The sequence below is a fragment of the Lathyrus oleraceus genome, chromosome 1, assembly GCF_024323335.1.
Source record: "Lathyrus oleraceus cultivar Zhongwan6 chromosome 1, CAAS_Psat_ZW6_1.0, whole genome shotgun sequence".
Taxonomy (NCBI): Eukaryota; Viridiplantae; Streptophyta; class Magnoliopsida; order Fabales; family Fabaceae; genus Lathyrus; species Lathyrus oleraceus.
This window is the reverse complement of record NC_066579.1, coordinates 302,386,859-302,397,490: the sequence shown is the minus strand read 5'-3', so window position 1 is coordinate 302,397,490 and position 10,632 is coordinate 302,386,859. Positions and strand designations below refer to the sequence as shown.

At 35.6% G+C, this 10,632-nt stretch overlaps 1 long non-coding RNA gene and 1 pseudogene across 1 annotated transcript; one reads left to right on the top strand and one right to left on the bottom strand.

Moving 5' to 3' along the window:
* Nucleotides 1-4,276: 4,276 nt before the first annotated feature.
* On the top strand, nucleotides 4,277-5,472 carry LOC127131804 (uncharacterized). The gene is made up of 2 exons (XR_007806520.1): nucleotides 4,277-4,618; nucleotides 4,697-5,472. It is a non-coding gene; the product is annotated as an uncharacterized LOC127131804 (long non-coding RNA).
* Nucleotides 5,473-5,887: 415 nt separating this feature from the next.
* On the bottom strand, nucleotides 5,888-10,366 carry LOC127131781 (probable LRR receptor-like serine/threonine-protein kinase At3g47570; annotated as a pseudogene).
* Nucleotides 10,367-10,632: the final 266 nt, after the last annotated feature.

Below are 10,632 nucleotides of genomic sequence, written 5' to 3'. Positions count from 1 at the left end.
GTCTTTGGAGGGCCTTCCATTGGGTAGCCAAGTTGTCTTAGTGATAGAACCGGGTTAGAATTTACGCATCCTTGAGTTTCAATAAGTGGTAGATTAGGGAAATCCCTGCAATTGAATATGATGTCCATTTGATGTATTCTTTGGAATACCAAGAAAGATCTTCGGATCGGAGTGATCCCAATCTCTGAGGCTAACTAACATCTGTCTGTTCAACCCAAGCACCTATCTTCAGAAGATGTTCTAGAAACCACTGATATAATAAAGGAGCACAACAAGCAATCATTCCTTTCTTCTTAGTGTACATATGGCTCATGTAATAGTAAACATCATATAACAAGGTGGGCATTGGGTTTCCTGTAAGGGAAACGCAAATAGCAGCCATGTCTATGAAACCATCCATACTTGGGAACAGGATGATGCCATAGATGGCCAACACAATAATAGAGTAACACGCGTCCTAACTTTCTGCTTTTAGTAGGGTATGAGCTCTTTCCAAGAGAAAACTTAGCAAAAATCCTTTGGTATTCCCTCTGGTCTTTAGGTTAGCCTCTACTTCCTTTTCATCCATGTGAAGCGTGCTAGCAATGATCTTAAGGGGCAAAGATTCATTTATCCCTTTAAATAGTGGTTTGTTCTTCATAGGAATCCTAACAAGATGCTCGAATTCTTCCAACGTTGGTGCTAGCTGGAAGTCTTGGAATGTGAAGCATCTTAAAGGTAGGTCATAGAATTGGGCCAAAGTGACTAAAGCTGTATAGCCCACTCGTTGGTTAAGGATGCTGAGCAGATTGCCATAATTCTTCCCAAAGTTGATTCTGTACACCGGGTGCATCTGAGAGACCAAGTCACGTAAGCTCCTTAGATCGGGATCTTTGAACTTGAAAGAGTAAATGTTCCTTTTGCTTGATTCCATGTTTCTTAAATTCCTGCAACTTATGACACTCAGATTCCTTGGAAATAAAATAATATGAATGTTATGATGCTATGCATGCCACAGGTAGGTCAACATACAGGCAGTGAGAGTGGGTATCCTTGTTTACTAAACAAAACCCTTTTGGGAGGATGCTAAAGTTAAAAGGTTCCCAAAGTCATCAATCATTATTTAGGAAAGTTATTGTCATGACGAAAGCTCATTCGCAAATAACATCCCCAAAAGAGTCTCTTTTGGGTGAGGCCTTCATATGGTCCCAAAGAGGAAGACTTCTAGTGGGTCCATACTACACAACTCTCGAATCCAAGGTACTAATAAGGTTCTCAGAGTCATAGATCGAGGTTAGGAATACTACTGTAAGGTAGTAATACGCCCAAGGGATCTCATCTGATTGGGGCTTTCGTACTAACCCAATAAGTCTGGGACTTTTCAGGTAAATACTACATAACCACCGGATATAATGGGTTAAAAGGTCCCTAGAGTCATTGATCCAACTTGAGAATACTATCGTCGTGACGAAAACTCATCGGGCAGTAATATCTCAAGAGAATCTCCTCTAGGTGGGGTCTTCGCAATTCCCCAACAAGGAAGACTCCTTGTGGGCGTCCACTACGCAACCACCAACTTAATCTTATGGTTTTTCTCAGACTCGGGTAGAGAGCTTATCTCACCAAGCACCACTAACAGAGAGCCCCAAATAAGACATAGTTAATAAATCACAATACAATAATTATGACAACATAATAATAACAGAATAAATAACACACAAATAAACAAAATTAACACACAATACATCAACTGAACTAAATTAGGCTACACTCTCTTTCGCTTGGAGCTATTCCCCAGCAGAGTTGCCATCTGTCGCATCTCAAAAAATACGATTCCTCGCGATAGACGCGGAAAAATAATTATATCCCCAGCAGAGTCGCCATCTGTCGCATCTCGAAAAATACGATTCCTCACGATGGACGCGGAAAAATGATTATGTTCGAACAGAGTCGCCACCGAACTTTATTTATCCCAATGAAGGAATAGGAAAATATCGATAAAACCTTTGAAAAATAGAATAATGGTTGTTGCAACCATATTTGGGTTCGGGAGTGGATTGCGCAAGAGGAAGGTATTAGCACCTCTTGTGCCCGTTGTACTCAACGGGAACCTTTTAGTTCTAATTTGTGTTTCGAGTGTTAATTTATGTTTGTTTGTTATCTTTGGGTTATAAAATATTGAAAGTAGAAATGGATGAGAATCTCAGAAAGGAGAAAGGGGAGGTTTTTTTTATTAGTGTGCTCGCGAAGATACAACAATCTCCTGCCTACGTATCCTTAAATAAGGAAATCAGAGCATTCGTAGTTCGCAAAACTACGGTTGGTTGGTGTCTTTTACCGAACAACTGTTTAGATCGTGTTCTAAAGGCTAAACGTTGGCTTGTCTACTCTCGACAGAGGCTTAAGCATTGGTTTGTTATGCGCATTAGAAAGGATAAAATAGTGTTCTTTCTGAAAAAGTTTTGATCACACAAGGGTGACAAGTTGGATTAATATATTGGATGTTTTTGATTGGTTGAGATGTTTTTTGGTTGGATGACGATTACTCGGATAGTTGAGTAAGACAACTCATATCCTAACAGTCGGGAAAGGGAATAGAAGACTCTAGACCATTTTCTTTTTCATCCTTAATTATAGAAAGGATTTGATAATAATTAAGGTGTTTTGAATGGATGACGAATACTCAGATAATCGAGTAAGACAACTCGTATCCTAATAATCGGGAAGAGGAATAGAAGACTCTAGACCGCTTTCTGTTTCATCTGAGTATTTAGAAAAAATAAGGTTGTATATGGTTGACGTATTTTAGAATAAATGACAAGTATTTGAATGGTTGAGTAAGACAACTCGCATCCAAGCATTTGAGAGGAGGAGTTGAAAGCTCAAAACCATCTCCTTTTTCGTGTAATTTGTTAAGAAAATGATTTGATTAAGTTGTATGTTTGTGGAAAAATGACAATTGTTCAACTGACCGAGTAAGAGAACTCGTATTCAACCAATTGAGGAGAGAAGTTGAAGACTCAAAGTCATCTCCTTTTTCATTTCATTATTATGAAAGTGTTTTGATTTAATCGGGGTTTGGAAATTTGTAAAGGAAAGACAATTATTTGACTAACCAAGTAAGAGAACTTGTATTCAAATAGTCGAGGAAAAAAATTGAAGACTCAAAGTCATCTCCCTTTTCATTTCTTATTATAAAAGGATTTGATTTATTTGTTCTTAAGTGGATTAGAAATGACGATTATTCGATTAACCGAGTAAAAGAATTCGTGCTCAAATAATCGAGGAGAGGGGTTGAAAACTCAAAACCATCTCCTTTTTGTTCCTAAATGAAATAGTATTTAATTGTGATTAGGTATTTTAATTTAATTTTAATAGAGAATACTCGATGTCAGATCGAGGTTTAAAATTTGTATTTTGTGAACGAATTGAATTTATTTAGTGAATAGTTCATCTAATCGATTAATTAAAATCGAATAGGTCTCATTGTAAGAAGACCCAAGAGTAAGTCATGTGAGGTTGATGGCGATGCTTTTAAAAGCGATCGACTTACAAAGGTGTTTGAAAATGGACTCGACTTTGAATCGAGAAATATGTGATTTATTTTTAAATGATTTAATATAGCAATTAGAGTGATTATGGGATAAGGGTTAATATGAAAATATAACTCAAATCATGGTTCAAACGAACTTAAGAATTGCACAAGTGAGTTTAATCAAACACATTCAAGATGATATCTTAAACAAATTCTACAACTTGAAATAATGATTAATTTTTAATTAACAAATAAAGCATTTAAAATAAAAGTTGAAAATAAATAAAATAAAAATATTGTTTTTTATAACAATGATACTTTAATATATATTTTATATGTACATATAAAGATATGAAATAAAATAAATAAATGAACAAGCAAAAATAAAAAGAAAATAAGCTAATAGTGATGGAAGCCCAAATCTGGGCGATTTACTTGAAATAGAGGGGGTTTAAATAACAAAAATGGTCTTTGAGCCCAATCTGAAGGCCCAAAATGCAAGGAAGTGATGTTGAGTCCGGTTAACCTTGTTGACCTCCAACGAAGCTCTTGATCGTCAGATCCACTGATCTGACTTGGTCAAACGAATGGGTGGAATCTGATGGCAATGCATGGTAAGGAAACTATGGGGACTCCATACAGGATTTCCTGGTTGACCAAGTCCAACACAGGCGTGGCCTTCCTACATGGAGCCACTTGGCGCACATGCACCCACTCCAGCACCATTTAAAAAGGAAAATGGAAGAGAATAACCTCATTTGCTCAATTCTTTCTCTCTCTTCACTCAAAACTCAGAGTTGCTCTGCAACTCTCGCCTCACCTCCCCGTCTTCACCACGGCCAACACCTGCCGGAGAAGACGGTGGCGGCCGGCCAACCGTTGCGGCGCCGCCTTCTTCTCCGGCGACCCCCACCCCAAAACCTAAATGTCTAAACACAAACCCACCTCTTTTTGGCCGAAGAATCCAAATCCGGCCTCATTTTAACCTAAATGCTCCTCCTCCGGCCGGATCGGCGCCCCTCTCAAAATGGAGATTCAAAACTCCGTTCGACTCTCAACATCAACCGCGCGTGGCAACTGCTAATGGATTCGACACGGCGAGCGGTAAGAAAACTAAAAAAACCCTAACCCTAATTTATATTAAAACCCAGTAATCACTATGATTTCATGAAATTAACAAAGGGGGTTTGTTTTAATTACAACAATGAACAAAATGGCATATGAGTTTCAAGCGAAGAAGGAGAGAAGAGGGCTACTTGGTTTGCATCGCCGACGATGATAAGTTCTTCTTCTCCTTTAACTTTTCGTCCTCTTCTGCTCTGTCTTCTTCTTTTAGAATGTTGTTTGTTTTTTGATGGTTGTGTGAATGTTAATGGAAAAACTATGGTTGTGGTTCCTTGCCTTGTTGATTTTTCCGTTCTCTCTACTTTTCTCTATTCTAGGTATTTATGTTCTTATGATGAATTTTTTAAATCTTAAAATTATTTGTCAGGTTTTCTTTTCATCCCAGATTTTATGGCATTATTATTTTGTGGATTCTATGTTGTTTGAATTGGTTGCAAAATACATTTTTGGGTGTTTACTTTGGTTCTCTGTGCAAAGCCTTAAACTGATTAACTTATCCATTATTTTCCAGATTTTTTAAGTGCTTATTTGAAAAGACTTTTAATCTTTGAGTTAATTTTGCAGGTCACACAAATGAAGAGACCTTGATTGAAAGGAGAAGTCTGCGCCAGCATTTGGAGGAGGTTGAATTTTGGGTGTTTCAATTCCAAAGGGTAGTTCGACATGCAGGACGGTCTTGGCAACTGGTTTCAAAAGGCTTTGCCTTCAATTTTGAATTTGCAGCACAACACTTAATTACTTTGATGTAACGTTTTGCATTTTGGATAATTGTATTAACTTTGGGACTGTCTGTAGCATATGTACAATTTTAATTTAAGACCTTTTTTGGATAATTATGTAAATGCTTTTGGACTATTTGTAACATTTTGGATTAGAATTCATTTACGTAATTAACCCTTTTTAAACATTTAAACCTTACCTTAATATTTTATTTGTGTTAATCAATTAAAGTGCTCAAACTTTATCTCATTCTGAAAATGGTTTGGGCCACCATAAACAATCAACCAATGGTTACCTTTAGTTATATTACTATTAGAAAAAATAAAAACGCAACCAAAAGTCTAAAATGAAATATGTCACAAGTATTGCAAATTTCAACTTTAATCACAAAACCAACACATACACATAACCAACACATACACATACCTATGGTGACTTTAAAACCAACACATACATGCTTAAAAAAACAAACTTAATTTAAGGACCTATGAAGGGTTTTAGAAATCTGGCACATATATTTGAGATGTGAAAATGAGCTAATAACAAGTGATCATAGAAAAAATAATCATGGCTCTTTAATACTTACTAATAACACAATGGATTTTGGATCAATAATGTAAAAGAGATTTGAACCACACTTTGACTTGCAAAATTAATTATGGACATGTTGATGGGAATGGGCCTTTTTAAAACCAAAAGATCCCATGGATAAACCAAAATGGGCCTTGTTAACCAAAAAATCCCAAAATACACATACCATCCCATGCTTCAGTAACAACAATACGAGACAAATGCAACAGATATTTTCTTGAGTCATGTACAAGGATCTTAACAGATGAAATGTCACTGAAGATTTGATGTCACTGAGAGTTTTATTTAGAATAATCATGTGAGTATTGAATGTGCCTTTAGAAATGATGGGGAGTTTGGAGTAGCTTAGGGCTGAGAAACCCTAAGACAGAGTTTATGCCTTATAACATCTGGTGATGATTGCTGGTGAGAGATTTTTCTTATCGGACAAAATTGGGGTATGACACCATGGACTAATGACTTACACACATCTAACTCAAATAACACATATCAGTTGAGCTACTCCACCTACCTAGATAAAAACCCGAATAGTATCTGTATCATCATGAATGGAGTATCTCATTGTGAATTTCATTCAGTTAAATTGATTACAAACTGATACTTCTAGCTTATAGACTGGTGTATCAGGCTAAGTTTATTCTACTGCATAACATACTTATCCAGGGTACATGAGTTATAGTAGTTGCCTAACATGCTTATGCAACATACTTGAACACAATCTTACATGTATTTTGTATGGTATAATATTTCTAGCAATTAATAGAGACTTTAAGATAATGGATGAGTTTCTTAACAAAAGTTCACCATGCTTCTCAACTTCTCTTTCCACAAATGACTTCGAAATTTAGTCCACCTTTTAAGTACTTGTTATGAGTGTCAACACCTGAAATTCAAATCAAGTAGAAACCCACTATTACCTTTGTATTTTGTACTTTAGCATTTTTGAAATACACAATAAGATTATAAAAAATCAAATTATAACTCTTAGAAAGAAATTAATGACTAGTTATGATTCAACTAAGCATAAAAAGTCTCACCAGTGAAAAAGGCGTTTTTGATTATGCTAAGTTCTCTAGTGACATCAACAATATTCATTCTTTCTTTCGGTGATTCCATTGAACAAGTAAGTTCAATCCTAAACAGTGAAACCAAACCCTCCTCTACATTGGGAGCAAGATTCTCATGATTTTCATCTTCTATTTCTACTTCTCCATCTCTAAATACAAGATGTGGGTCTAAAAACTTTAGAACATTATCAGGAAATGACACTGCAACAAAATTATGCAGATTTTGACCATTTTCAAAAGCTTCATCGATGGGTCTTCTACCAGTAAGAACTTCCAACAGAAAGATTCCAAAGCTGTACATGTCACCGAGTGTGGACACTTCAGAATCCATTCCGTACTCTAAAATATGTATAAAAAAATGTGAGCACTATGTAACTTGTAAAATATTAAATCTACAAAAAAAAATAACAGTGGAGAATTCAAAGAAACAAAGGAGGATTCAAGGTTTAGAACATACCCGGAGGAGTATAGCCAATAGTTCCTTTTATTCCAATTGTACTAGTATTCTTATGAGAGGTACCGCCAATGGCTGAGACAAGTCTTGCTATGCCAAAATCACTCACATGAGCAACCATGTCATCATCTAGAAGGACATTGCTTGGCTTTAGATCAGAATGAATGACCACTTGATCACAATCTTGATGAAGATATTGTAATGCAGATGCAACATCGATAATGATGTTTAATCTATGACCGAGGTTCAGTGTTGTTGGATGCTCAACATTTAAAATCTCAGGATGCAACCATTGTTCTAAGCTTCCATTTTTCATGTAATAAAAAACTAGAGCTTTAAACTCTTGACCTTTGTAATCCGTACTAACACAACATGTTAAAATCTTGACTAAATTTCGATGTCTTATGTTTTTGAGTGCATTACATTCAACAATGAAACTCTTGTGAGCTCCCTTCTTTTGAAGGTTCAGCACCTTTACAGCAACAACATTATCTTCTGACACAAGATTTCCTTTATACACAGAACCAAAACCTCCTGATCCGATCAAGTTTTCAGTCGAGAAACCATTAGTTCCCCGATGCAAGTCTTGGTATGAAACCTTAGCTAGTTGATCAATTGTTGGTGAATCAAAAGACCTATTTTGATTTCTTTTCCTCATCCAGTAGATAGTTATAACAAATAAAAGTACGAGAAGAAAAGAAACTGCACTAACTATCACTGCTATCAATTTGAATTTATGGTGTTTTGCTTGTTTCCTACCTTTGATAGAGCATGGTGGTAGATGCAGTTGCAAAATACCACCACAAAGCTTATTGTTTCCAATAATTGCTACTTGGGTTGCATTTCCAAAGACACCATCTATTGGTACCTGGCCTTCCAACATGTTAAAAGAAACATTCAAATGTTCCAACAGTGAGATGTTTTGCATAACATCAGGAATTGATCCACTCAATCGATTTCTTGAAAGGTCTAAGTACTGAAGACCTTTGAGAGAAGCCAAAGTATACGGTATTGTTCCGTTAAAAAAATTTGCTTGCAAAAGAAGGTGTTCTAAACTTATGCATTCACCAATTGTTGTAGGAATATCACCAGATAGATGATTCTCAGAAACATCTAGCACACCAATAATTTTAAGCATACCGACTTCTCTTGGTAAGCTTCGACTCAAAAAGTTATGCGACAAGTTCAACATGTTTGATAAAGAAGAAAGCTTAAAAACTTCTAAAGGTATGGTTCCTTTGAGCTTGTTGTGTGAAAGTTCTATATATTGTAGTTGTTGGCAGTTCCCTATACTTGGAGGAATACTTCCATCAAACATATTAAGATGTAAATCCAAATAATACAATTGACTGAGATTGCCTATAAAGGGCGGTATATTTCCTAATAGATTGTTTCCATCCAATTGTAATTGTTGTATCTTTTGGAACTTCCCAAAAGTAGTTGGAATCATTCCTTCAAAGTAGTTGAATTGCAAGCCCAATAGAGTTAAGCCAATTAGGTGTCCTAATTCTGCAGGAATTTTTCCTGATATCTTGTTAAACCCAAGATATAGTTCATTGAGTTCAATGGATAAATTTCCTATGGCATTTGGGAGAATGCCTTGAAAATTATTATGGAATATAGAAAAAATATACAACTTTGTACAGTTTGCCAAAGAATGTAAAAATTCCAAATCATTAGTTGAATTTCCACCTAAATTATTGTATTCCAAATTCAAATATTGCAGATCTTTTAGCCTTTCTAGATTTGGAACTTGTCCGACAAATTGATTTTGACTGATATCAAATTCTACAAAGGAAGATGCATTTATAATTGAAGTTGGAATTGGGCCAAAGAATTGATTCCCTCCTATTAGAAAATGTTCGAGCTTGGAAAGGGTGTGGAACATGTTGGATGGAAGAGAACCATAAATGAAATTCTTTGTTGTTACGAGCCCAGTAAGTGATGAAAGATTGTAAAGACAAGAAGGAATCATACCAGACAAATTGTTCACAGCGCAAGTTAAAGTTGTCAAGTTTTTGAGGCGACATACTTCTTTTGGAATATCTCCCTCTAAGTGGTTATAATTAACTGAAATCTCTGTTAAGTATGAAAGATTTCCTATGAATGAAGGGATTCCTCCGGTTAAATTATTTTTCCAAATGTAGAATGATTGAAGGTTTTTCAAAGAGCCAATTTCAATTGGTATTTTGCCAATCAAATTGTTCCCTCCCAAAAACAAGCCTTGGAGATTGGAGCAATATGTTAAGTTTGTAGGAATTTCACCTGCAAACGAGTTATTGGGAAAGATGAAGTTGTTGCAATTGTAGCAACTGACCCAACTCCTGTGGGATTTCTCGAAAGAAGCTGTTGTTATTAAGATTGAGATATATCAGAAAAGAAAAGATTGCCAACATGGGGAGGTAAAGATCCATGTAACTGATATCCTTCTAACTTCAACTCTATAACTCTTTGATGCATGGGGCTGCATGTGATTCCATGCCACTTGCAGAAGTGGATGGAAGTATTCCAGGATTCAAGAGCTCTATGTGGATCACTAGATATTGATTCTTTGAATTTGAGCAATGCCAAATGATCTGTTTGGTTTCCTAATGTTACTGCCACAATTTGGTTTGGAGCAAACCATATTAAGTTTAAAGTAAACAGAAAAAGAAGATGAAGGTAGAAAAGTATAGGTGCCAAGAAAGAAAAAGGCTTCATTTCGTGCAGTAAGAAGTTTATGCTGTATGGCTTTATATGGATTTGATAACTATGTGGTAATACATAAGAAGCATGCATTTAAATACTCGCTGAATGTGAACTTAATTTTGTTATTAACATCACACCCAAAAGAGATCAAACAAACACAAAGTGAGGCAAAGTGATGTGACAGAGCTATGTGATTATGTGGACAATATAACTCCACACTTCCTACTTTAAGTACTTTAAGTTGTATATTATATTCTTAGTTTGTTTTTCAGAGAAAATAACAATGACTATTATGATTATCACCGAAACAAAAATGTCAACTAAAACAAAATGTTGTTTAGTCTTCAAATAGAAATCAACACATGACAGAAGTGAATGAAAAAACAAAATGTAATTCTTAATTCCTTGACCTGTACACCTTGTATTATAACTCGTTCTCTTAACAGAATTAGATTTAATTTAGACTTAATAGC